General features: G+C 37.8%; 1 protein-coding gene across 8 annotated transcripts in view; it reads right to left on the reverse strand.

The window, feature by feature from the left end:
* Window positions 1-27,452, reverse strand: part of WDFY3 (WD repeat and FYVE domain containing 3) — a 279,105-nt gene that overhangs the window by 238,907 nt on the left and 12,746 nt on the right. For all 8 annotated transcript variants that reach the window (XM_047717875.1, XM_047717871.1, XM_047717877.1 and 5 more), the window contains exon 2: window positions 5,849-5,942. The gene's annotated coding sequence lies outside the window, so the exon portion shown is untranslated. The remainder of the gene's footprint in view (window positions 1-5,848; window positions 5,943-27,452) is intronic.

The raw sequence follows: 27,452 nt of genomic DNA on the forward strand, positions 1-27,452 counted from the left end.
AAGCATATCCTCCTTTAACCCTTATGATATGTCTATTAAATACTATTAATAAACCCAGTTTATAGATGAGGAAATAAGAGAAATTAAGAAATGTATATACGAGGGCAAAGAAATACAAGCAACGACACCATGATCTAAACTTAGAAATATGGCTAAGTTTGGTACCTTAACCAAAACATACATTACATTGCAGTTTTCACTCATCCCTGCTTTTAAACTTTATACAATTTTTTAAAATCATATTATCAATGACGATCAATACACAATTTGTCCTCAAAACAAGAGCCAAATAAGGGATACTTAGGGTCAAAAATAACTCAAAGACAAAGTCAGAGAAACCTCTAGCTCTAGTCAATAACCAAAAGTCTGCTGGCAGGGGGGAGGATCACAAAAGGGGATAAAGTGTGATAAAAATGATTTATAGGGGCCCCTGAGTGGCTCAGTGGGTTAAAACCTCTGCCTTCGGCTCAGGTCATGATCCCAGGGTCCTGGGATCAAGTCCCGCATCAGGCTCTCTGCTCAGCAGGGAACCTGCTTCCCCCTCTCTCTCTCTCTGCCTGCCTCTCTGCCTACTTGTGATCTGTCTCTCTGTCAAATAAATAAAATCTTTAAAAAAAAAAAATGATTTATACTTTTAAGTCCCAAACTTTAGGTATCATTTCTTGAAATAGAAGAGAACTGAATTAAAACTTAAAATCCCAACACCCTAATTAGTGCTATTTTTCTTTTCAACTTGTATTTTTTTCTGATTATAAAAACTTTTAAGGGGCGCCTGGGTGGCTCAGTGGGTTAGAGCCTCTGCCTTCGGCTCAGGTCATGATCCCAGGGTCCTGGGATCGAGCCCCACATCGGGCTCTCTGCTTGGCGGGGAGCCTGCTTCCTCCTCTCTCTCTGCCTGCTTCTCTGTGTTCTCCGTCTGTCAAGTAAATAAATAAAATCTTTTAAAAAATAAATAAATAAAAACTTTTAAAAACTTTGTAGTTTAAAAGCTTCACATTAAATATACCTGTACTTTTCATACTGTATTGAGTACCATTTCTTGAACTTTTTAAACTCTTTCAATATATCTTTCTAGATAGAATGCATTCTATATAAACTTTCATTTCTGGGTGATTTTTTTTTTTTTTAAAGATTTTATTTATTTATTTGACAGAGAGAAATCACAAGTAGGCAGAGAGGCAGGCAGAGAGAGAGGAGGAAGCAGGCTCCCTGCTGAGCAGAAAGCCCAATGTGGGGCTCGAACCCAGGACCTGGAATCATGACCTGAGCCGAAGGCAGCGGCCCAACCCACTGAGCCACCCAGGCGCCCCTGGGTGATATTTTTTTAAGCCATAAAATACTCAACACTATTTTCTTCAGAGAGTCTGAAGTCCCAAATCTAGTCATAAATCTACTCCCAGAAATTTTAATAATAAAAAGAAGACAAATTATACACAAAACTCGCAGTTCAATATCCTGTTAACAAAGAAACCTAAGAGCCTAAGTTTAAAACTTCCTCTCTATCTCAGCGCGCCTGGGTGGTTCAGTGGGTTAAGCATCTGCCTTCAGCTCAGGTCATGATCCCAGGTTGCAGGATTGAGCTCCACGTCAAGGTTCCTGCTTTGTGTGGAGACTACTTCTGCCTCTTCCCTGCCCCACGCTCTCTAGTGCATGCTCTCTTTCTCTCTTGAATAAATAAAATCTTTAAAAATAAATAAATAAAACTTCCTCTCTGTCATAATCAATGCAGCAGAGCTTTCTTCCTAAGAAAAAAATATTACCATTTGCTCAAAAATAAGAATGCATTTCCCAATCCACTGTACGTATCAAAAGAAAGTCTTCAATTTAAAATTCCGTATGGTCTCTGTTAAATCACACCCCGCTAACAAGTAAAAACAGATATCACATAAAAATTCTATTGAATTCATACTCATTTTACTTTTGTACAGCATGAAATGACTTAAACTTCCAAACCTAGTGTGGATTAAAATTAATATACCATACTGCCTTTGAAAACAAAGATTACAAAAATGAACCCATAAGCATATTTTCCAAGTATGCCCCCATCAATGTAAATATTAAGAACCACTAGCTGGTAGACAGTGCAGGCATGACTGGGCCACTACATTCTGTAGAAGTAATTATGACTGTAATTTCCCACTTTGGTGTATTAAATATCCTCACAAATGTCTGACAACTTCTTCCAATTTAAAATGTAACTTAGTTGTAAAAAGCCACTGTAGTAAAGCTGATAAAATTAAAGTAATCTTACTAATGACCTCTTATTCTTCAATCTTTTTAGAGAAATAAGATTTGGCCTTTGGATATTTTATGAGAAATAACAGTTTAACAACTGAGCAAAGTGAAAAGTCAGGTACTGTGTGAGGATTTCTACAAAGGACCAAAAAATAACTGATTTAATGAACTGAAACAAAATAAATACCACTTTGCTTTAAAAAAAAAAAAAAAAAAGAAAAGGGAAATTGAAGATAAAAGTTTCTTTTTTTTTTTTTTTGTAAGAGTAAGGAGGTACTTTCTTCTTATAAAGTCACATGGCATACGAGTATTAAACTTCTGTTTACAGTTGAAGACTAGGCATGCCTAGCTGGCTCAGTTAGTGGAGCATGTGACTATTGATCTTGGGAGTCATGAGTTCGAGCCCCATAACGGGAGTAGAGCTTAAAAAAAAAAAAAAAAAGTTGAAGACTTAAGCTTTCTGAATAATATCAAATAACTTATGTATTTTTCCACCTAGCATATTTTCTTCTTCCCTCATTTTTATGTACTATTGTAGGGAGCTTCAGAGATGGTTCCCAATGACCCCACCTCTTAGTATACACAGCCTTGTATAATCCTCTCTCCTGAGTGTGGGCTGGACCTAATGACTCACTTTTTTTTTTTTAAGAATTTTTTTAAAGATTTTATTTATTTATTTGAGAAAGAGCACATGGAGGCAGCGGGAGGAGAAGAGGGAGAGGGGCAAAGCAAAATCTGTGCTGAGCACAGAACATGACACAGAGATCATGACCTGGGCCAAAACCAAGAGTCAGAGGCTTAACTAACTGAGCCACCCAAGGGCTGCAGTGACTCACTCTCAATGAAGAGAAAAGGGAATAATGGGTTACCACTTCCATGATTACATTACAAACCAAAGGTTCATATGGAACCTTTATAAAGGAACTAATGTAGGCTATTGGCAAACAGCCAATATGAGGAACTGGGGCCCTCAGCCGAACAATCACATGAGTGAACTAGAGACAGATCCTTCCCCAGAGCCCTCAGATGAAACCACAGCCCTGTGGACATGTTGAATGCAGCTCTGTGAGGGACCCTGAACCAGAGGAGTCAGCTTAGATTCTTGACCGACAAAAGCTGTAACATAACATTTGTTGTCCTAAATCATGAAGTTTTGGTGTAATTTGCTATGTAGTGCTATGGGTTGAAATGTGTCCCTCTGAAAATTCATATGTTGATGTCCTCATCCCCAGTACTTCAGAATGTGACCTTTTTTGGAGACAGGTTTTACAGAGGTAATCAAGTTAAACTGAGGTCATTAGGATGGGCCCTAATCCAACATGAACTAGTATCCTTATAAAAAGGGGAAATTTGGACACAGAGAAAGACACACAGAGAAGGATGATGATATAAAATGACAGAGAAAGGAAAGAGGCCTGGAATAGAGCCTTCCCTCAAGGACCTCAGAAGGAACCATTCCTGCTGCCACCTTGATTTCAGATTCTTGGCTTCCAGACCATAAGACTAAAAATAAGTTTCTGTTTAAGCCACCCAGTTAGTAGTAATTTGTTACAGCAGCTCTAACAAATTAATACATATAGCCAGAGAGAACTAATACATATACTTGATTCAAAGTAACTTTTATTGGCAGTACCAAAATTAGCCTTTATGCAGAGCTCAAGTGGATGGCCAAAGCTTCCAAGTCTTAATTCTGAAAAAAGACATTAACAGTATCAGAAAAATCTTAGACCACAGAGTTTTTTTTAAAAGTCAGCTGGGACTTCAGCAATCATATAATCTAATCCACTCGTTTCAAAAATTGAGGATACTGATGTGGTAGGAGCAGTTTAGGACACTTAACATACAGTAATTCCACACAAGAAACTTGAGGTATCAACATCATCAATTCCAATTTTAAGATGAAGAAACTGATGTCTAGAAGTTAAGGTCACACATTTGGTGAGTGGCCTAGATTTAGTAAACTGAGGTACACAGGGGATAAAGAATTTAAGCAAAATCATAGTAGCTGAGCTTAGATTAAACCTAATGGTCCCTTCTCTTACCTTCAAATCTTTTTTTCAGAAAGTTAAGTAGAAAAGCTTTTCTTCTATTTGCTATATTCAATTTTATAATGTGGCTACCTTAGAACTATGTATATGAGTATCTATCCACCCTTCTCTGACTACACAAACACGGTTGCTCCTTTTCTCCCACTCCCTAAACCCTAAAACACTGCCTTTCAATCCCTGATGCTTTTCTCTCAACTATGTTAATCATTGTTATATATATTGGAAGTCAAGATTTCACTTCTACACAGTTTGGGAAATACAACTTTAGGTTAATGTTTGATCCCAATTACAATATAAATACACCTGGAAGGGGTAACACTCTATTATGAGTCATCTGCATTTTAGGAGGAATAAATCAGATCCTTTTTCAGAGAACAGGATTTGAAACAAAGATGTCAAGAAAGTCACTGCCAAGTTTTAAAATGACCAAGGTATAACATATTCTGGGGTACCCTACTTAAGAATCAAGAGTCTAAGACCCAGGCAATGGTTCCAGAGTACTTTTCCTGGGAGAGGGCCTTCCAGCATGTGGGCAAAACCTACAATCAGGGCAAGATCTTCAAGTGAACATCTTTTGCCATCGCCTAGCTGCCTATACCTGCCCTTCAGGGAGATGGGGGTCATTAAAGGAAACTGAACACTGGGAGGAGGGGGGAAGAATCAGTCTGTTTTGGGAAATTAAGCATCAGCCTTTCTTTGGAGTCTCAACTACAGGACAAAGAGTGAGGGAAGTGGTGACAACTTGTTTCCCAGGACAAAGAAGGGAAAATGAAGAAAGCCAGTTCTCCAAAGACAGTGAGACAGACACACAGGAGAGGCACTCACTGACAGCATGAGGAAAACCTGACTGCATTTGGTTCCTGGGTTCTTCTTGTACATCTTTGTTGCATTTGCCTGTCCCTGGCTCTTCTGGTGTCCCCTGGGATATACACCCAAACATCTGATAACTCCCCATTTTTGCTTAAGCTATTTGAATTGCATCAAGTGCAATCAATAGAGAACTAACATGGTCAAATAGGTACCCTCTCTAAAACTGAAAAATATTACTGAAGGACTAACAACCTCATGTAAAAAGCTTTTTAGTAACAATAAAGCCAAGTAAAATACTGAAACTAAAGCAGTGGTACTCTCAAGTGCCTCACAACATAGCTCACCACTTAAACTAGACATTCATAGGAATCAGAATAGAATTAACAGTTCCAAAGCCTACGTTTACAGCCAGATTTTTCCAGAAAAAAAAACAAACAAAAAAAACATGTTCTAAACACCATGATTTTATTCTATGTAGGTACCTACAATAAAAATAATAATGTTTTAAAGCCAACATTGAAACTGAAGATTATTTGTTCTAACATATCCCTTTTTTTGGTGCAGAAAACTACAAGCCATTCAGGAAAGCAGGTGTGCCTAAGCTTACCCAGCCATTAGTGGTAAAGAAGGACTGACACCCAGCTCTTCCGAGTCAGAGTTCAGTGGTCTTGCTACAGTGCAATGATGTGAGAAAGACTATGACGATTCTTGCTCCTGGCTCCTTGTTTGACAGATAAAACAATCATAAAACTGACCTGATTCTCCGTTCTGGGCTGGCATGAACCTGCGTAGAAACAACAGGAGTGGCAGGCACTTTCTTCCTGAAGCAGACGTGGAGAAGTATTATACCTGTGATGAAAGGAAAAAACACCGAGTTTACTTTCAGAGTATGTTTTGGCATAATAAGTCATTCATTTTCTACTGATTCCTTCTTTATCTTCTCATTTGTTGGCAACAGTTTAACAGCGGAACACATGACAATGATTTATTTAAGACAGATAAAATCGGGCGCCTGGGTGGCTCAGTGGGTTAAGCCGCTGCCTTCGGCTCAGGTCATGATCTCAGGGTCCTGGGATCGAGGCCCGCATCGGGCTCTCTGCTCAGCGGGGAGCCTGCTTCCCTCTCTCTCTCTCTCTCTGCCTGCCTCTCTGCCTGCTTGTGATCTCTCTCTGTCAAATAAATAAATAAAATCTTTAAAAAAAAAAAAAAAAGACAGATAAAATCTGCTATCTAAAATCCATAAAGAATATCGAGTCATTTAAATTTGGTCTCTATAAACCATCTGGTTTGGCTTCCTCGCTTTACCGAGACCAGGAAAAGTTATGCAAAGAATCAATGACAACTCAAGTTACTTAGTGGCAGAGCCAGGTTCAGAATCTAATTCTTCCCATTTCCAGTCCAATATTCATTTGTATAACACAGATCACACTGTCTCTTTTTGGGAAACCAAATATGAGCAAAAAAAGCAAAAAACTCATATTAGTTTTCTAGGTATATTTGTCAAGTATCTAAAGGTAAATGTCATTTGTTTTAAATTAAAATCAGAAAACAGTGCTTCCTCACTTAATGGTTATAACCCAACTTTGAGTTACTTAGCATGCCTTATATAGGATATTTAAATGTTTGTTTTATTTGGGACACGTGGATGGTCCGTCAGCAGAGCATGCAACACTTGATCTCGGAGTTGTGAGTTCAAGCCCCATCATGGGTATAGAGATTACTTAAAAAAAAAAAAAAAAAAAGTCTTGAAAACAATGTTTATTTTATTTACCATTCAATATTTCAATATGAAAACACCAGTATATGAATATGAGATCTAGGTTCTGGTCTTTCCTAACTCTGTACTCAACAAGTTCTATGATCTTAATCAATTACTTCTTTGGTCCCAAAGTGCCTTTATTCAAAAAGGAGGAGCCTGGAATAATTCCCATAAGCCTTCTAACTCTAAAACAATATACCTGAAAACAGCTTCCTCTTTTAGCAACATTCTGTTTTTCTGATCAATTATTTGTTTTTGTCATGTATTTGTTAATCAATCTGATCATGCTATTAACAGTTAAAACATAATCAGAAATATTGCCTTCAAAGGGCAGCTGGTTGGCTCAGTTAGTAGAGCATGTGACTTTTGATACCGGGTTGAGTTCAAGCCCCATAATGGGTGTAAAGATTACTTTTAAAAAATAGTTAAAAGAGAGTTCTACTTTATTTTTTGAAATATTTTATTTATTTATTTGAGAGAGACCGAGATAGTGGGCGAGAGCACCAGTGGAAAGGAAGGGGACAAGCAGACTCCCCACTGAGCAGGATGCAGTACTCAACCCCAGGACACCGGGATCATGACCTGAGCCAAAGACAGACACTTAACCAACTGATCCACCCAGGTGCCCCCAAGAGTTTTACTTTAAAAAAAAAAAAAAAAAAAGGAAAAGAAATACTTCCTTGAAATATACAGTTAATTATCATTCAAAAGCCTACAAAACAATAACCTAGTTTTATGGTCTATCTGGAGATGGAAGGAAAAGTATTTTTCAAAATGTACCTCTTAGGTAGTTTTAAAGAAAAATCCTGAATTATTATCCCAAATCATTCAGGCGGTTATTCATCCAACAAGTTGCTACTAAGTGATCTGACAGATGGCAGACACAGGCTTAATCAGATAAAACACTTTAAAACAAGATACCTCTAGTGAAAGACTGAGTGACGTTAAGAATTCAAGTGGCTCTTGGGGCGCCTGGGTGGCTCAGTGGGTTAAAGCCTCTGCCTTCGGCTCGGGTCATGATCCCAGGGTCCTGGGATCGAGCCCCGCATCGGGCTCTCTGCTCATCGGGGAGGCTGCTTCCCCCTCTCTCTGCCTGCCTCTCTGCCTACTTGTGATCTCTCTCTCTCTCTGTCAAATAAATAAAATAAAATCTTAAAAAAAAAAATCAAGTGGCTCTTAAGGGAATAAGCAAAAGAGAAGACATGTCTCCTAATGTGTGACTTCAGAATATGGCTTCTCTATATTTTAACTTCTTGTTACATACAACAGTCACTTATAAAATGTTTTAAATTCAAAGAAAAAGAGTGAACACCCAGATACCTACCACCCAACTCAAGGACCTAAATCGAATTTACTGGTCACGTTTTCCTGACTTGCTCGCCCCTCCCATGCCCACCTCTCTCATCCCTTTTGCCTATAGTAACTGCTATGCAGTCCTCTGTTTATTATTACTTGGTTTTTTAAAAAGTGTTGCAGCGGGTGGCTGGGTGGCTCTTGGCTTTGGCTCTGGTCATGTTCTTATAGTAGGGGAATCAGGCCCTGCACCTGGCTATGTGCTCAGTTGGCTTCAGATTCTTTCTCCTGCCCTTTCTGCCCCTCCCCGCAGGCACTCCCTCTCTCTCAAATCAACAAAATTTAAAAAAAAAAAAAAAAGGTTATCACAGGGACACCCAGGTGGCTCAGTCGGTTAAGTGGCTGCCTTAGCTCAAGGCATGATCCCAAAATCCTGGGATCAAGTCCCAGTCGGCTCCTTGCTCAGTGGAGAGTCTGCTCCTCCCTCCGCCTGCTGCTTCCCCTGTTTGTGCATATGCTCTCTTGCTTGCTCTCTCTCAAATAAATAAATAAAATCTTAAATATTTTTTATCACATACATACATATCCCTCAACAACATAGTGTTTCATTTTATTTGCTTTTGAATCTGTGGAAAGGATATTAAACAGCTCCCATCTTCTTGGGTTTGACTTTTTCATTCAATATTATGTTTTAAAAATTCATCCATGTTGTTGCATTAGTTGTAGTTCATACGTTTTCACTGAAAAATAATTCTGCATATATATGATATATGCAGATATATATATGCAGATATGATAAATATATCATAATTATCCATTTTCCTTACACTAGTATCTTATTTTACCCCCAGGTTTTTTTTTTCTATTATAAGCATTTCTGTTATAAAAGTTCTCATACACATGTCCTATGCTCCATGTGCCAAAGTTTCTCTTATGTTTGTGCCCAGGAGTTGAGAAATATGCATACATTCAATTTTTCATGATGATGCCAATTTTTATTTTCCCCAACTTATAGTCCCATCAGCAACTACCCATTCATAGTGAACTACCTGTTTTATTGAACCACATCCAATATTTAGTAATGCTAACTTAATTTGAGGTTATAAAATGGCATCGAATTGTGGTCAAACTTTGCTTTTTCCTGTTGATTAAAGATACTGAACATTTATTCAGATTTATTGGCTAACTCATGTTTCCTCTTTTATGAAATGCCTATTCACATATTTTGCCACTTCCTCTCAGCTGTTTGTTCCCATTTATTGTTTCATAGAAATTTTAGTATTTTGGATGATTATTTGGTTTTACCCATTTTGAACTACTAGGTACAGGTAAGTGTTGAGATAAAGAAGCAGAAACAGGGGTGCCTGGGTAGCTCAGTGGGTTAAAGCCTCTGCCTTCAGCTCAGGTCATGATCCCAGGGTCCTGGGATCAAGCCCCGCATCGGGCTCTCTGCTCCGCCGGGAGCCTGCTTCCTCCTCTCTCTCTGCCTGCCTCTCTGCCTACTTGTGATCTCTGTCTGTCAAATAAGTAAATAAAATCTTAAAAAAAAAAAAAAAAAAAAAGAAGAAGAAACAGAACAGTAGGAGGCCAGACAGAATGGGTAACAGCGAACTACAGGACCAAATGTTTTTGTATATTAATGCAATTTACAGATGTCTTAAAATACCAGAAATCTAGAATATTATATAATCCTGTTTTACAATCTTTTTTTTTTAAAGATTTTATTTATTTATGTGACAGAGAAAGAGAGACAGCCAGAGAGGGAACACAAGCAGGGAGAGTGAGAGAGGGAGAAGCAGGCTTCCTGCTAGCGCGGAGCCAAATGCGGGGCTGGATCCCAGGACCTCGGGATCACGACCCAGAATCATGACCCGAGCCGAAGGCAGATGCTTTAACGACTGAGCCACCCAGGTACCCCTACAACCCTTTATTTTAATATAAAATCAGCCGAGGACATATGCATTGACATGATTTCAGTGCACTCTAATTGCAATATGCAATATAAACTCAAGCAGCAGCTTTATACAAAACACAATTTAAGTCACACTTTAGACAGAGTTCTCATTTTGCCCCTGACGTTTTACATATTTTTATTTCCTGCTTTGACTGCCTCCGATTTAGAATAAGTCAGTTATTTATCAAAGGGGTGAGTTTGAATGTATGAATATGCACACAGGTATAAAAATTGAATTTCAAAATTAAATTTATAAATTAGAAGATAACAGAGATCCTGATTCCAAACTTGGCTAGACAATTAGCTGTACCTCTGTAAGGGCCTATTCAGCCAAAGCAGCCCCACCCCGGTTGAACTGCCATTTTGCTGTAAAGCTTAAATTGACCTTGTCCCCCCACCCCAGGGGAACTTATTTAAAAGCAAGTCCGGGAAATCAGTCCCAGGTAACAAAGTCCAAATACAAGGGTGGGTCGGGCCAGATGGAGGTATTCAGTCAGTGGGGACGCATACTGTCTCCTAGCTACCAAGGAGTATGGGCCCCGCCCTTTGGGCACATTTTGGGCGCCAATTCTGAACTAGGTGATAGGCTGGTTCAAATGCCTACTAGGGTAAATTGTAATTCAATTGGTCGCCTAGCATCACTGTGGAGTTTCCTGCATGTGTTAAAATCTCTTTGGCCTGTGTGGCCTGTTTTATAGAGCAAAGGCCCAACCACATGGCCTTTGCTCTATAAAAGTTAGTCTGGAAAGCAGAGAGGGGTCGTCCTCTCTGTAGGGGCGGCCCCGACCAGTCTGTTTGACGGTGGGTCTGATTCCTGATGCTTGGCGCGAAATAAAGCTTTGCTTGACCTTTGCTTTTTATCAGTCTCGCTCCTTTAATCACGGACCCATTATTGGGGTACTCAATTTTGGGGGTCCCAACACCTCCTTGGCCTAAATATGTCTTTAAGTTTATTCTCTTATATCTAACATGAAAATTCTAAGGATCTTAAAATCATACTCCTTGGCCTGAATATCAGTAAGGAAAAAAAAATTCCAAGATAGCCCCAGAAGGGTTTTAGGAATCTGTTCTCAAGTGTTCTACAAATCAGACAGACTAAAGAGTAACAAAAAGCTGAATGTCTGAAAAAAGTTTAATCAAGCAAGGCTATAGCCCTCCTATACCTTCTCAGGACTCCTGGTGGATCACTTGATAAACCACATCATACAGGAAAAAAAAAAAATCAAAAGGCACATAACATCTGAATCACTCTACATGTTGGCCTTGATTCCTACATAAACAATCAGAAAAGAACTTCCGGAACCACACTTACTCACTTCTTCTACTATGCTTGAACTTTCTGGGTCAAAGTCTATCTAGCTCCTCCATTTTGATACTAGATATCATGCCCCTACCTTTGAAGGCCCACTTCTCTCCTATATCATCAACTTCCTAGTTTCCTCCTCCAGAAAGAGCAAACCATTAGTACATGCATATACTTCCAATCATTAGAAAACAAACAATAATAACAAACCTTTTGAAACAAACACCGCTCTAGGTTATGCCAATTTTTCTGATTGCCTTTTCGCAAAAGGTCACAAAAGAGTTGTCCGCACCGTCTGTCTTCAAGATTCTTCAATTCAAATTGAACACATTCCAGTTAGACTTTTGCTTCCTAATATGCCATTGAACTTGAAGGCCACCGATTACCTACCTATTGTTAAATCCAAAGGCCAGTCAGTTCTCAACTTACTTGATCTATCCGCAGCAACTGGCATGACTCACCAAGCCCTGATATTCCTTCTTTACCTGGTTTCCAAAACAAAGACTCTCCTGGTTTCCCTTGGTTTCATCCTATCTCACTGGCCACTCCTCACCTCCGCTACTTGTTTCTCCTCTTCACACTCATCACTAAAGTTCTTACCTCTCTCCATCCTATTATCAAACTGTACTGACTCTGTCTACAAAATGCATCCAGAATCTGACCACTTCTCATCATCTAAAGACCCTGACCAGAGTAACTATAATCTCTCTTGGATTTCTTCCATAGTTTAGTAACTGGCCTTGCAACTTCTACCCATGCCCTACTTCAGTCTCTTCTCATCAAAGCAGTCAGAGTGATCCTGATAATCTTACATAATTCATATAATGTAACTTCTGTGCCCAAAATCTCCTAATGGCTTTTCACGGCAGAGAAAATGCCAAAATCTTTAAAACACTGTATAAGAACCTACATAATTTGGCCCCATTACCTCTGACCTCTTTTCCCACTGACCTCCTTGCTATTCCTTATTCATGCTAAGCATACTCCTATCTCAGAGCCTTAACATTTGCTATTCTCTTTGCCTTAGAGGCTTTTCCAGATGATTATCTCTGCATGCCTCACTCCTGCACTATCTTGTGATCTCTGCCCAAATGTCTCCTGGGCTAAGTCTTCCCTGGCTACTCTACTTAAGATCCCTCCCTAATCCATCTCTCTGGTTTATTTTTCTTCAGTGTTACTAACATACATTTATCTCACTTCTATTCCTGTTTGCATATCCTCCCACAAAAACATAAAATCCACAGGGCAAGAGCTTTGTTTGGTTTGGTGCTATATCTTCAATGCCTAGAAAGGGTTATGGCTCATGGGAGGTATTCAGTTAACATTTTTTTTTTTTAAGATTTTATTTATTTATTTGACTGACAGAGTAGGTAGAGAGGCAGGCAGAGAGAGAGGAGGAAGCAGGCTCCCAGCTGAGCAGAGAGCCCGATGCAGGGCTCGATCCCAGAACCCTGGAATCATGACCTGAGCCGAAGGCAGAGGCTTTAACCCACTGAGCCACCCAGGGGCCCCAACATTTTTTGAATGAACAAACAACTACACTCTTAGGCTAAAATTTACAATCTTTCTGAGTTTACAAAACAAGAAAATCTAATCAGGGTGCAGCAGTTAGATTTTTTTATATAAAATTACCATTCTAATTTTCCAACAGTTAAGTGAAAACAACTCTGAAGACTTTGCAACTAATACTTCTAGAAATTTAAAGTAATCACTATAGTAAATAGTTTCCCTCCCCAAACTTTTTAGACTGTCTACACAGTGACATTTTCCATGGACTGCTGTCATATTCAACAATGGCTGGCTTGCAGAGACACAACACCAACACACAGGAAAATATTATAAAAATGTTCATTCCAAACTGGTTCCAGACAAAGAACCATGCTCTTTATAAATAAAGAAACTCTAAAAATAAAGGGCAGATATTTTAAAATGTTTTAAATATTTGGTTTGGAAATAGTTTCAGACTTACAGAAAAGCTGCAAATATAAAAATTCAAAACCACCATTATATCTAAAGTCACCAACTGTTAATGTTATTCTCTTTGCTTTATCATCTGTGCTCATGTGCTCTCTTGCACTTTCTTTCCATTCACACAGAGACACACACTACTGTTTCTCTAAACCAACTAAGAATAAATTATATACACCATGACCCTTTGCTCCACTGACTCAATGTGCATTTCCTAAGAATAGAAATATTCTCTTTTATAACCATAGTACATTGTCTTCAGTAATTTGAACAGTATTACAATGTTATTATATACTCTAGTATCCACATCCCCAATTTTTTTTTTAACTGGTCCAATAATGTCCTTTTATAGTATTCCCCCCTCCCATCCAGTATAGGATCCAATCTAGGGGCAGGTAGTAATTCTCTTTAGCCTCCTTTAAAATGGAACATTTCGGGGCACTTGGGTGGCTCAGCGGGTTAAAGCCTCTGCCTTTGGCTCAGGTCATGATCCCAGGGTCCTGGGATCCAGCCCTGCATGGGGCTCTCTGCTCAGCAGGGAGCGTGCTTCCTCCTTTCTCTGCCTGCCTCTCTACCTATTTGTAATCTCTGTCAAATCAATAAATAAAATCTTAAAAAAAAAAATGGAACATTTCTACATCCTTTGTCTTTTATGACATTGATTTTTTTGGAAGGATACAGCTCCCTCCCCTTTTTATTAAGTAGAATGCTCCTCAGTCTGAGTCTGTCTAATGTTTCTTCATGATTAGATTCGGGTTATGCAGTTTTGGCCAGGCTACTACACAGATGATGATATGTCCTGTCCCCTGAGGATGTCATATCTGGAATCGCATGGTATCCACCTGCCCCATGTTGTTGTTGTCACCAATGTATAATCCCAATTTTATACCTCAAAAATAAAAGGTCATCTGTGGGGAGACATTTTAATATTGTGGAAATAAACTTCTCCTCATCCATATCCCCCCCAATTTGTTATGTTTCTTGTCCTGTCTTATCTTTACTATAATCTGCAAATTGACAATCTGCCAATTCTAGAACTCAGAATTCTAATGTAAGCAAGAGACCTCCCTTAGCTATTCATTTATCAGTTTATTACTATGAATAATGAATTACTTTGACAGATTCATAATTTATTATATTTATTTGACAATTAAATTAATCTAGATTGGACCAGTAGGAAACCCAACAGGGTTCTTATGAAACGCTCCCATTTTTTTTCCAAAAATATTTTCTTTCACAGTGTCCAGTCCACCAAAAAGGAAAATGATACAGGTTCACTTGGCATATACCCTGCCCGGGCCTGAAATCAGCCAATTTTTCTGAGGATCTCTGGTTCCTTTGTGCTGGTAATAGTTTTAAAGATCAAGATTTGGCAATTAAGTGTTCTTGCTGCTCTTTTCTTCTTAGCCTTTTTGTTGGACAGAGCTACCAGGAAATACATGTGCACAAATATACACATATGCAAATACATGTGCACATACATGTCCATAGATGTATATACAGATGTACATGTAGGCACAAGTACATATACATATACTAGTTTCAAAAATAATGAATTCATATTAATACCTTAAATTCCAATCCATCCTCATAGGATTCATTTCTGCCTTTCCCCATTCCATATTTGTAGGCCCCTCCTTCCTCAGGTCCTGGCTCTAACAACCTCAAAACATTTACTCAAAGCATAATACACCTAAAAATGACCCAGAGTTGCTTTGTTCTTTTCACTACAAAAATAAACTCCAGCAGAAAGAGTTCAAGAGGGGCGCCTGGGTGACTCACTGGGTTAAAGCCTCTGCCTTTAACCTCTGCCTGGGCTCAGGTCATGGGTCCTGGGATTGAGCCCACATCCGGCTCTCTGCTCCTTCGGGGAGCCTGCTTCCTCTTCCCTTTGCCTGTCTCCCTGCCTACTTGTGATCTGTCTGTCAAATAAATAAATAAAATCTTAAAAAAAAAAAAAAGACCCTCTCTCTCCCTCTGCCCCCTCCCCACTCTTGCTCTCTTGAGTGTGTACTCTCATGCTCTCTCTCAAATAAATCTTCAAGAAGAAAATATAATTCACTGCTATCAACTGAATAAAAAATAAAAACCATATGATAATATCAATATTAAAAAAAGCATTTAACAAATACAGCATCCATTCAGGATTTTAAAAACTCTTAGTAAGCTAGGAACAGAATGCAATCTAACCTGATAATTGGCATCCTCAAAACAAATACAGTTAGTATCACATTTAATGGTGAAAAACTGCTTTTTGTCTTTAACTTTATATTGGAAGTCCTAGCCAGTGCTATAAGGCATAAAAAATAAAAAAGCATACATTACAAAGGAAGCTATGAAACTGTCTTTATTTCAAGCAACATGACTGTCTATATATAAAATCCCAAAGAATCTACAAAAAACCCTACTAGGTTTAATAAGGGAATTTAACAACGTTGTCGCATACAAAATTCAATATACAAAGATCCATCATGTTTCCACATACCAACAATGAAACAAGTGAAAATTACATATATACATATTGCCATTATTAATAGCATCCAAGAAACATGAAATGCTTAGGGATAAATCTAACAAACTATGTGCAAGATTTGTATTCTGAAAACTGCAAAACATTGATGAGACGAATCAAAGATGACGAATATACTATGTTCATGGATTTAGAGACTCAACATAGTGGTCACTTCTCTCCAAATTTATCTACAGATTTAATGCAATCCCAATCAAAATTCTAGTACTTTTTTTTTTTTTTTGGAAACTGACAGGATGATTCTCAAATTTACACAAAAAAAGCAAAGAAACTAAAATAGCCAAAACAACTTCAAAACAAGCAAACAAAAAAGAGTATTCATATTACTTGATTTCAAGACTCACTCTATAGCTATAGTAATCAAGACAGTGTGGTACTGGTGACAGGTAGACACCTCGCTCAATGGAAAAGAAGAGAGATTTCAGCAACAGACACACACATATGCAGTAACTGATTTTTGACAAAGATGTCAAGGAATTCAGTTTCACCAAATGGTGCTAGAAAAAAATGGACATTCACATGTAAAAACCAAAGCAAAACAGAAGAATCTCAATCAGCCCATACATCAGAACATACATAAAATTTAACTCAAATAAATTGTAAACCTAAATGTAAAGCCTAAACAATAAAACTTCTAGAAGAAAACAGTACAAAATAAGATTGACTTTGGGTTAGGAAGAATTCTCTGATAAGATACAAAGCACAAACCATAAAAGGAAACACTGACAAACTGGATTTCATCAAAATTAACTTCTCTCTTCAAAAGACATAGTTATTTTTTTAGACTTTATTATTTTTTTAGAGCAAATTTAGGTTACAACACAATGGAATAGAAGCTATTGAGATTTCTCTTATAATTTCTGCCCCCACTCACGCATAGCCTCTCCCATTATCGACATCCCCCCCCATCAAATGGTACCTTTGTTACAACTTATGAACCTACAGTGACATATCATTATCACCCAAGGTCCATAGCAAATGTTAACTTTTGTACCTAATTTTATAACCATAATTATATCTTTCTTATTTATGGTCTTACAATCCTACATGCTTCAGGACCCACAAATATTCGCTTTTCCTGAAGTTCTAATCTCTATTGAGAATTTTTTCTTTTTTTTTCATTTAAATTCAATTAATTAACATATAGTGTATTATTAGTTTCAGATGTAGAGGTCAGTGATCCATCGGTCTTATAACACCCAGTGCCCATGACATCATGTGCCCTCCATAATGTCCATCTCCCAGTTACTCCACCCCCCCACTACCCCCCCCCCAATCGCAAACCCTCAGTTTGTTTCCTATGGTTTAGAGTCTCTCACAGGGTGCCTGGGCAGCTCAGCTGATTGAGCATCTGCCTTTGGTTTGTGTTGTGATCCCAGAGCCCTGGGATAGAGCTCCACATCTGGCTCCCTGCTTAAAGGGAAGTCTGCTTCTCCCTCTCCCTCTGCCCTGGCCCCCAGTTCCTGCTAGCTCTCTCTCACACACTATCTCAAATAAATAAATAAAAATCTATAAAAATAAAAAATTTAAGGAGTCTCTTAATGGTTTGTCTCCCTCTCTGATTTCAACTTGTTTTATTTTTCCTGTCTTCTGTTTTGTTTCTTAAATTCCAAAAGACAGTTTTAAAAATGAAACAAATCTGGGGGGCCTGTCTGGCTCAGTCAATAGAGCACACAACTCTTGATCTCAGGGTTTTTAGCTCAAGCCCCACCATGTTGGAGTAGAGTTGACTTAAAAAATAAGTAATAATAACATAAAAATTAAAAAGTATTAAAAAAAAACCCTCCTAAACCAGGAGAATTTATAAAACATATACCAAAAAAGACAATTATATCCAAAACATACAAAACACTCTTATGTTTAAGAAATAAATAACTATTTTAGTATATGTGCTGCCGAAGCGAGCACAAGAAATAAATAACTAAAATAAGCAACCTAATTTTAAAGAGCTAAAGATATCACTACTTCTTAAAAAGATAGATGTAGATAGAGCAAAGAAACACATGAAAGGATATTCAATATTGTTATTCATTAAAATTAAATTAGAACCCTTTTGAATAATGGTATGAACATTAGCTTTTTTTGTGGAGATAGGCTTTCATTTCTCTTGTGTATATACCTAGGAATGAAATTTACAGTTCATACAGCAAATGTTTAACTTTACAAGAAATTGCTAAAGTGGCAATACCATTTCACCAGTAATGTATGAAAGGAAAATTCTAGTTGCTCCACTTTTTCACCAATTTTAACACTGTCCGACTTTATTCCTAGCCATGCCAGTGGGTGTGTAATAGTATCACTCTATGGTTTAAATTTGCATTTCCTTGATGACTAGAGATGTTGAGCATCTTTCTACATACTTGTATCTTTTTATGTGGGATGTACTGGCCGTTCATTTATCTTTGGTGCAAATTCTTTGTCTATTTTTTGACAGGGTTCTTTGTCTTACTATCAAATAATTATACTTCTTAAAGTATTTTGGTTCAAATCCTCTGCCAGATATATGTTTTGCAAATATTTTTCCCAGCCTATGGCTAGCCTTTTCATTTTTTAAAATAGTATATTTAAATGTTCATTTATAGACTATTTACTTACAATTTGTTCATTTTTCTCTATGTATATGTACTTAAAGGAATAGGTTCCTTTTTAAAAAAAAAAATAGTAATAGACTGCTCTTTGGGACGTGACAAAATCATCATCAACTACTGAAGAGTCTTAAGATGATACAATCGGGACGCCATACTAAAAACTGGAAAATACATCTTCTTACATCTACTTTAGAGCCCTTCATAGCACTGGATCCCTATTGGATGCCTAACATGAAACCTAAAATTTGTAAGGAAGAATAATATGTTGAAAGACTCCCTCCTGCAACTCCTTTTCACAATGTGACCTCTGAAGTGTAGACATTTCAGATTAGGATATATTATGCTTTTTGTTAGTTATAGTTTTAAATAAAAACTTTATGAGAAAAGCAAAGGAAATCAACTTTAGTGTAAATGCATGAAAAACTAATTTATACAATGACTTTCAATAAGCAGCTGATTGTCAAATACACAGGCTAAAAATAAATTAAAAACCACTACATAGGGGCGCCTGGGTGGCTCAGTGGGTTAAAGCCTCTGCCTCAGGGTCATGATCTCAGGGTCCTGGGATCAAGCCCTGCATCGGGCTCTCTGCTCTGCAGGGAGCCTGTTTCTCCCTCTCTCTCTGCCTGCCTCTCTGCCTACTTGTGATCTCTGTCAAATAAACAAATAAAATATTAAAAAAAAACACAAGTACATATGTTTTTATTGACAACACAGGTAGCTTTATATATAAGTAGTGCTTATTAGTCCTTAATCATTCTGAAATTCTCTCTCCTAACTATAAGAAAAGTCATATGCTGGCATTTTTCATATTAATGAAAGTGCATGCTCAGTAAAATATGAAATGTCAAGCAGAACACATTTTTTGAAGTAAAACAATAAAAGTTGCTCTCCACCACAATATCTAGTTTTCTTTTCCCTCAATCCATGCTCCAAAGAGAATCATAACAGTCTGGTATACACTTTTAGGACACTTCCTATGCTCAAATGAGCATATATATATATGTGTGTGTGTGTATATACGTACATATACATGTACATCTATACACACATGCATACATACATGCCTTTACAAACACAGGATATACGCCATTTTAGCATTCTATAAGCGAAAATAAAGAGAAATTTTAAAGTGAGGCCTTTATGGCTAAGAAATTATAAAACATGAAATCAAAAAGAAAAAAGATCTGAATCAAGTAAGACTAAAATTTTTTTTAAAACTTTTAGAATATATAATTAAGTTTTAAGAACTTGCAGAATATAGTATTACTTCTGTAGTAGGCACTTCTTAGTGCCCACTAGAGAGCCTACGATCCTTCCCTTTTCTGTGCCATGATCAATGGCCTTGAAGGAAAAGATCAGAGGAAAAATCATAGGGAGATCTAAGGAATGGCTATTTGAATGAACCTTCACAATGAAGCCATAGCCTAAAAAAAAATTCCTCACCAGAATCCTGGCACTGCCAAAGCAAATAAACCAAAATATAAAGCCTCTTAATGATCAGTGAATAGATGACCCACGTCAGAGATCAGGTCCTAACTCCTCCTGCAGCCAGGCTAGTCCTTGTTCAGTGAGTTCATGAAAACCACCACAACCAGGTGGTATGAAGAGTAGTTATGCAAGGGATCAATTAATTACCTGACTCACTAAGACTGACCTCAACTGCCACTACCATAGAACCCATTTGCCTGCGTTCCCTGTAGGATCTACTTCTTAGAGTTCCCTGTAGGATCTACTACTGCAAGACCCCTGGATTACAGAAATGGTGATGGCAGTGGGTGTGGGGATGGAAATGGGTCATGAGGATGAAGAAGTGCACTTGTGATGAGCAATGGGTGTTGTATGGAAGTGCTGAATCACTACATTTCAAACCTGCAACTAATATTACACAGCATATTAACTGGGACTTCAATAAAAACTTTTAAAACCTGGTGATGGCTGGTTCTTTGCTGTAAGAGACACTGATTCTGAATTTGCCTTGCCAGGAACACTATGCAAGATTAACCGAATGTTCATATAAATCACATGAGCTCAGGGTGCCTGGGTGGCTCAGTGGGTTAAGCATCTGCCTCTGGTTAAGTGTCTGCCTTTGGCTCAGATCATGATCCAGACTACTGGGATCAAAACCCCTGCACTGGGCTCCCTGCTTGGCAGGGGGTCTGCTTCACCCTGCTCTCCTGCTCTCTCTCAGTCTTTCTCTCAAATAAAAGCTTATTAAAAAAAAAAAAAGAAAAAAAATCAATCAATCACATAGCCTCTGATCCAAGAATTCACTTCAAATGGCAATGAGTGGAAGCTCAAGGCTTCATGATTAGGTAGACTCTTACTCAAACACCGTTATCTCCCTAGTAGGAAGTAACGGCTTCTTGAAACTTAATATACCAATTGTTGCCCCAGCTAAAAGCTTCTGAATTTGCAGTGCTACAGGATATAAAATAGGCTCTGAACCATCAAACAATAAATGCTGTTTCCCATCTCCAGAACACAACAGATGAGGGAACCAACAAGCACAGTGGAGTGATGTCTCTTCTGCTCTCAAGGTTTTGTTTCTTATCTCAAGAACTCTGAAATCTGCTGATCTAAAGTTTCAGTACCCAAGGAAGATGTTCTTATACCAGGAAACAAAATAACTGTTTCACTCTATTGAAAGCTGAGCTTATCAAGTTCAGTTCGATTTCCTCAGGACAGTAGAAAAACAAGAACAAGAGGCTACAGAATTGGTTGGGGGTGACTCTCCCTGGCTATCAAGGGGAAGTAAGGTTGCTACTCTAACTCTGGGAGCTAGGAAGCCCATGAGAAGAACTCAGGGGGATCTCCTGGAGTGTGTTCCCACAGTGCACATGTTACAGTTAGTAGAAGAGTCTCCCAATTCCATACAGTTGGAACTATGAGGGGCCCAGACTCTTTCAAGAATGAAAGAGGGTCAGCTTGTTAGGAATAGAACTCTGATAAGCCAAGATACTACCCAAAGGTATGAAACCTGAAGTGAGACAGATTAGGGTGTGTGTGCTGACGCAAAACTAAAAACTGAAGCTGCCGCTGATTTCCTTACTGGTCATCGGTGAGTAATAAGTATGCTCATCTTTCCCTTTAAACACCTTTTCTTTTTATCTCCTTTTCCTTTCCCCCAATCATGCAGACAGCAAGTTAGCAGGAATTAAATTTACGTTGTAAAATATCAAGAATCACAATGCAACCAGAGGCAGCATAACACCAAAACCAGTGGCCCTATGGCCCTGCCTCTGGATATGGTACCTTAGCTCACATAGAGCCACTAGAAACACTGCATCAACAGATGGGATAACAGGGTTATCTCTATATTTACATAAGTGGGGAGAGAAATGAGGTGAGAGAAAAGAAGAGAAAAGAGGTGGTTAAACTACAAAAGGCTGAGATACTCTAGTTATTTGACGGTCCCTTCCTGGGGATGGCCATCAGCATATAAACAGACTCTGGAGCTATTACTATATGTATCATAATTCCGGTCCCCTAGCTTTGGGAGACAGATAGCTGGTCTGACTAGGGTAAACTGAATGTAAAAACTGAAAAGGCAAGGCAGAGAGACTAATTCTTCAATGTGAAGTCACATTAATGGCAGGGGTCGAGGAAGAAGGTATAAAAACTGCTAATGAGATCCCGAGACCTCCTCTGGTTTCTTCTACTCAGGACCCACTTGTTCAATTCATCATTCAATGTCCAGTATGGGTTCCAAAAATGGCTTTTGTTCCCCCCCTTAAGCTAATGATTATCAGCTGATTGCAACCCAAAACATGCTAACAGGACTTCTTCTAGGAAGTGAAAAAAGGTGTGGAAAGTTCTCATTTTAACATCAAAATTATCATCATCATACATTTTCCTTGCTTCCTCTTACCCTGCTCAAGAACTCAACTCCTATTATGTTGTACTTTTGCCTTCAGAATCATGACATTAGAACCCTCATGCCTACCATGCTTTTTCATATCCTCTTATTTTGCAAGAAAGTGTACTTACTCCAATGCTTCAGTTTGTTCATTTCAGCAACTGTTCCCTGTTAAGACTTTACTATGAGGCATCAGCAGTTCTTTGCAACTCGTGACACCTTACCAGTGCTAATAAAGCAAACCAAATGATTACTGATTAACAATGGAAATGAATTTTTTCCTTGAAAGATACTTAGTATAAAAGTGTCAAGCCCAGGCTAATTCTGCTTTCCACGTGCCTTGATTCTCCTGTCACTTAAATCCTAGATCACATGTGTACTTGTGGCAGGAGAGGCATAAGCAGTTTCAGCCCTAGCCTTCAATTCTAGATCAAGTTGTCATTAACACTAATTCACCCAACCCTTATACCCCAGATTAGAAAAGTGTTCCTAGCTTGTTCCAATATATACTCTGTCCTACTCTTAGCCTTTCTGTTGTTCTAGCCCTGTTGATATCTCAGTTATTATAACTAGGTTTCTGTTTTGACACCTTTTGGAGGTTCCTAGTCTGGTCCTCATCTAGTCTCTTCCTAGGACTGGGACACCTACTTTTGATTACCAGTCCCAATCCCAAGGACAGAAATCAGGCCATGATCTAGAGCCCACTACCCACAAACAGAATTCTCTAACAGCCACTCATATATGTGTACCTGTAGGTATTTTATTCATTTACACACACACACACACACACACACACACACACACATTTTCTTTCTCCAAGATTCCATGCGCTTCTTCACCTTGAATTCGCAGTAACAAAAGGTTTGCTCTCTGGCTATTCCACTCCTGACATGGCTTACTAAAGAGACCTTTTCTCCACACCTGTAGTTTAGACGAGCCCGGCTCTAACATCCAGCACTACTAAGTGTGGACCCCTTCTTCTCTGTCCTGTATAATAGTAACCTCTGCCCTAGTCTAAAACTTGGCATGCTTTATTACCATAAATACAACAAAGCTCTATCATATTTTGAGATATGGTACAATTAAGCAAACTCAAAGAATTTAGAAACAAAACAAACAGATAAATGAAAGAAAAGAATATTTTCTAAACGATATGGATTGTCAACTTGGTAGTACAGTAATATTAAAATAACTTAATATTCCAGACATTTACATGCCCCCCCAAATTTAATTACTAGATTATAATTTTAAAAGTAGAGAAAAAGACAAAGACTACATTACATTTTATAAATATACTCTTATTATAGCATATAGAAATGACCATTTCAGTCCTAAGAGTTCTAGCAGTAATTTGACACAAAACTGATAAGGTAATGAAAGCAGTAAAACAGTATATATTTCTAGTCACATAAATTAGTATCTTTTTTTTAAGATTTTACTTATCTTTAAGTACTCTCTCCACTCAAAGTAAGTCTAAACTTACAACCCCGAGATCAAGAGTTGCATGCTCTACCAACTGAGCCATCCAGGCACCCCAATTAATATCTCTTTTGATCAATGCTGAATACTTAATTAAACTTCTAATCCCATTTAGTATCCAAAATGGGATTCCCATCACTTTCTCCGCCTTCATTATACTTCATCTTCATTGAATACCTGAATACTACATCTTCATTAAAGTTGTTCCCTTCTCTGGCTTTCTCTACCTTGATTCCTAACTAAAGATCAAGCCACTAATGAGATCATCCACAGGGTCTACGGCCATACCACCCTGAACGCGCCCGATCTCGTCTGATCTCGGAAGCTAAGCAGGGTCGGGCCTGGTTAGTACTTGGATGGGAGATCATCCACAGGTATACGGGAAAACTTCAAAGTAGCCCAAGATTCAAGGAAAAGGGTGTGTGTACTTGCCTTAGGCCCCCTACAAGCCAAGAGAACTACAGGAAGAACAAGTGCAATGAATAAAAAAGGAACCCCAAATACTGTGGCTAGGGAGGAAAGCCGATGAAACTTCAACACACATGTCGTTAACACAATATTTAATAATTACGTTATGCTAAAAAAAAAAATAATAATGTTATGCTAGAGTAATTTACTAGCTCTCTGAAATGAGAAATAATATTTTTTTATCTTAACATTTTCACCACAGAAAGTAGAGAGTTAACAAACTCTTGTTGAATGAAAAAAAAAAAATGAAGGATTCAGATGGCTAGTTGAGGAATAGCAAAGGTACTCAGCTTAGATACAATACAGTCACAAGATAGACATTTTCCAGGGAGGACCTTACTCTAACAAAACCAAATGTGATGTGAGTTCCAAGTCCTTTCCCAAAAACAACTTCCTACTGACATCAGTAAGCATAAGGCAAAATGCATCCCACATCATGTATTAATTTCATTGGCTCTTACCCTTTCACCAGGCAATTATTTTCCTTTATTCCAATTTTATATTCCTATAACCCTTTCCTCAGTGTAACACCATGCTTAATATTTATCTTTTAAAAACCCACTTTATTACAGGCATCTGGGAATGACTTACTGGCCAGTGTATCTTCTAAATTGCTGTTTGCAGACAGAGTGAGTTGAATTCTCATGAAAAAAAACAGATTATGTGATAGGAAAATAAGAATGCAATTTAGTTTTACCTATAACTCCAATAAGTCAGAGGATTCTTTACTAAGGTAGTCACTTTGCCATCTTAAAAATTTTTTTTGTAAAAATAGGACTATTTTATTGACCCTTTAATGATAACAGATGATAAAATGAGACCAAACTCAAAACTTGTGTATAGTATTTATCTCTGCTACTCAGAAGGATCTGAGAAAAATTTTCAAAATGCCAAAAGTAGCATGCTATATAAGCATTTCTAAGCTTTAATAAAACTGAAAAAAGCACACGCAGATGTGACTAATAGATATAAGCATGCTAGGTATTAAATAATAACACCAAAACAACAATTAGGTACTGGAATGCAACTGGTCTTCTTCCATTAAAATAGCACTTGCTAAACAATCTTGATTGGACTGACATCAGGATATGCAAAGCAACTATTAAAATCTACACTTAAAGTAGGTGTCAACAAGCAGAGTAAGAAAAAAGGCCAGAATCTGAATATCTTTTTAAAGATCTTTCAACACTGGCAAGCAACAGTCAAAAAATGGCTCATTTATGATGAATGTATTAGGCTGAGAACATTCAAAGTGCATGTAAATCCATAAAGAAAAAGAATACGCTTTCTAAGAAAGATACAATACTCTTCTCCACGCTTTGCCTACAGATCACTAGCATTAAATATCGTCATCTCAGAAAGGCTATTCACGACATCCTTCTCCTGTCGGGCCCCTACACACAAGTACATGTCCCATAGTAATGGTAGCCTCCATGCTTTTCAGCAGCTGCCATGTCCTGTCCGGCTTCCCCACACCCTCCGGAAAGTAGAAACACCTATGCCAACCCATGTGGTTGGTTAGGTTGTGCAACCTAACACAAGATGGGAATCGCTGAACCTATTTACTCTGGTGACTCAGATTTAAATCTAGGTCTCTGTGGAAAAGGAGGTGGGGAACACAAACGAACGTGTTGACACCATTCTCCACTAATATTATATAACTAAAGCAAATTCAAAAGATTTTCTGCTCTTCAGAGAGGTTTTTTGGGTTTTTTCTTCTCTTTATATAGGTTTGACCAAGAAACCAGCTTTCAGAAATGCTCAGGTCTAACTAGGTCCAGCATGGCATCAGCTACACTGAATGACCTGTGGTAAAACAATTCCCTTCTACAAAGAATTCCCCTATGGTGTCGCCATTCACACACACTGTCCTTTTCCTTCTTCCTCTAGCCTCTTCCTTAAGCTGTCACCAAGAGCTACCTCTTAGCAATAGCTTCACAATTTCAAGGTAATTTTTTTAAGATTTTATTTATGTTTGTTTGTTCCTGGGGGAGGGGCAGAGGGAGAGAGAAAATCTCAAGCCAACTGAGTGCAAAGCTAGATGTGGGGCTCAATCCCACAACCCTGAGATCATTACCTGAGCCAAAATCAAGAAATCAAGAGTGAGATGCTCAACTGACTGAACTACCCAGGTACCCCATCAAGATAATTTTTTCAATGCTATTTCACTCAGAGAAAATAGAAATACTTACTTTAAACACTGGAAACTAACAAATAACAGAACAGTAAATAACAGAACAGTAATAAAACAGTTTTCATTTTCACCAAAGAGATAACTCATTTATTTCTGGAGGTATCAAACTAAGATGAAATAAATAAAGCACAGTGGTCATTAATCTGACAGATCAAATTACTTTAAAAAGAATACAGGCTAGGAAAATCATAATTTAGTACACTTTTCAGGGTAACCTAGCTGCAAAATGCTTCAGTAGCAAAAGTAAGGTTTTCATGTTAAAAAATAGTTTTTTTTCCTAAATGTTTTATTTTATTCCTAATCCTTATCTTCATTCTTTAAATATTAAAATCAGACTATTTTTTTTCCAAGAAAAGGCACCTGATTGATAGTAAAATCAATTGATTTTATAATTTTCTATGATTTTGACATAAGTAAATTTCACAGTTTTCACTAAGGAAATTCTATCACTCTCCCTGATATTCAGATCAAACATCATCTTAAGGTTCCCCTAATCATCTCAACTAAAAGTAATCTTTCTACTTACCAAGCAGCCATAGAACTTCTGTACCTCACAGACTAATCACATACTATTCATTTACTTATAAGTCTATCTTATCTTCATGGTATTACAGAGGTATTGAGAGAACTATCCACATCTTAGACATCCTTATAGCTCCACAGCACCCAGCACAGCATACTATAAAACATTTATTAAATATTTAGGAAAGAAATTATAAAATATTTAATATACATTTTTAGCATCTTTGAGAGTTTATTTACAGTTTATCAGCATTTTGAGAAATAAGAACCAGGTTTTAATCCCTTACACTTGACCCAGTATACTTACTAGTCATTACAGAAATAAGTCAAGCTAAATAAATTAGGGAATCAATACACGATGATTTTTCTAAAAATAACTGATAGGGAGTTTATTTTTATTTCATGCTTATTTAAATATGGCATTCATCACCTAATACTGTGT

This window comes from Lutra lutra, chromosome 2 (genome assembly GCF_902655055.1).
Source record: "Lutra lutra chromosome 2, mLutLut1.2, whole genome shotgun sequence".
In the NCBI taxonomy this organism is placed as follows: domain Eukaryota; kingdom Metazoa; phylum Chordata; class Mammalia; order Carnivora; family Mustelidae; genus Lutra; species Lutra lutra.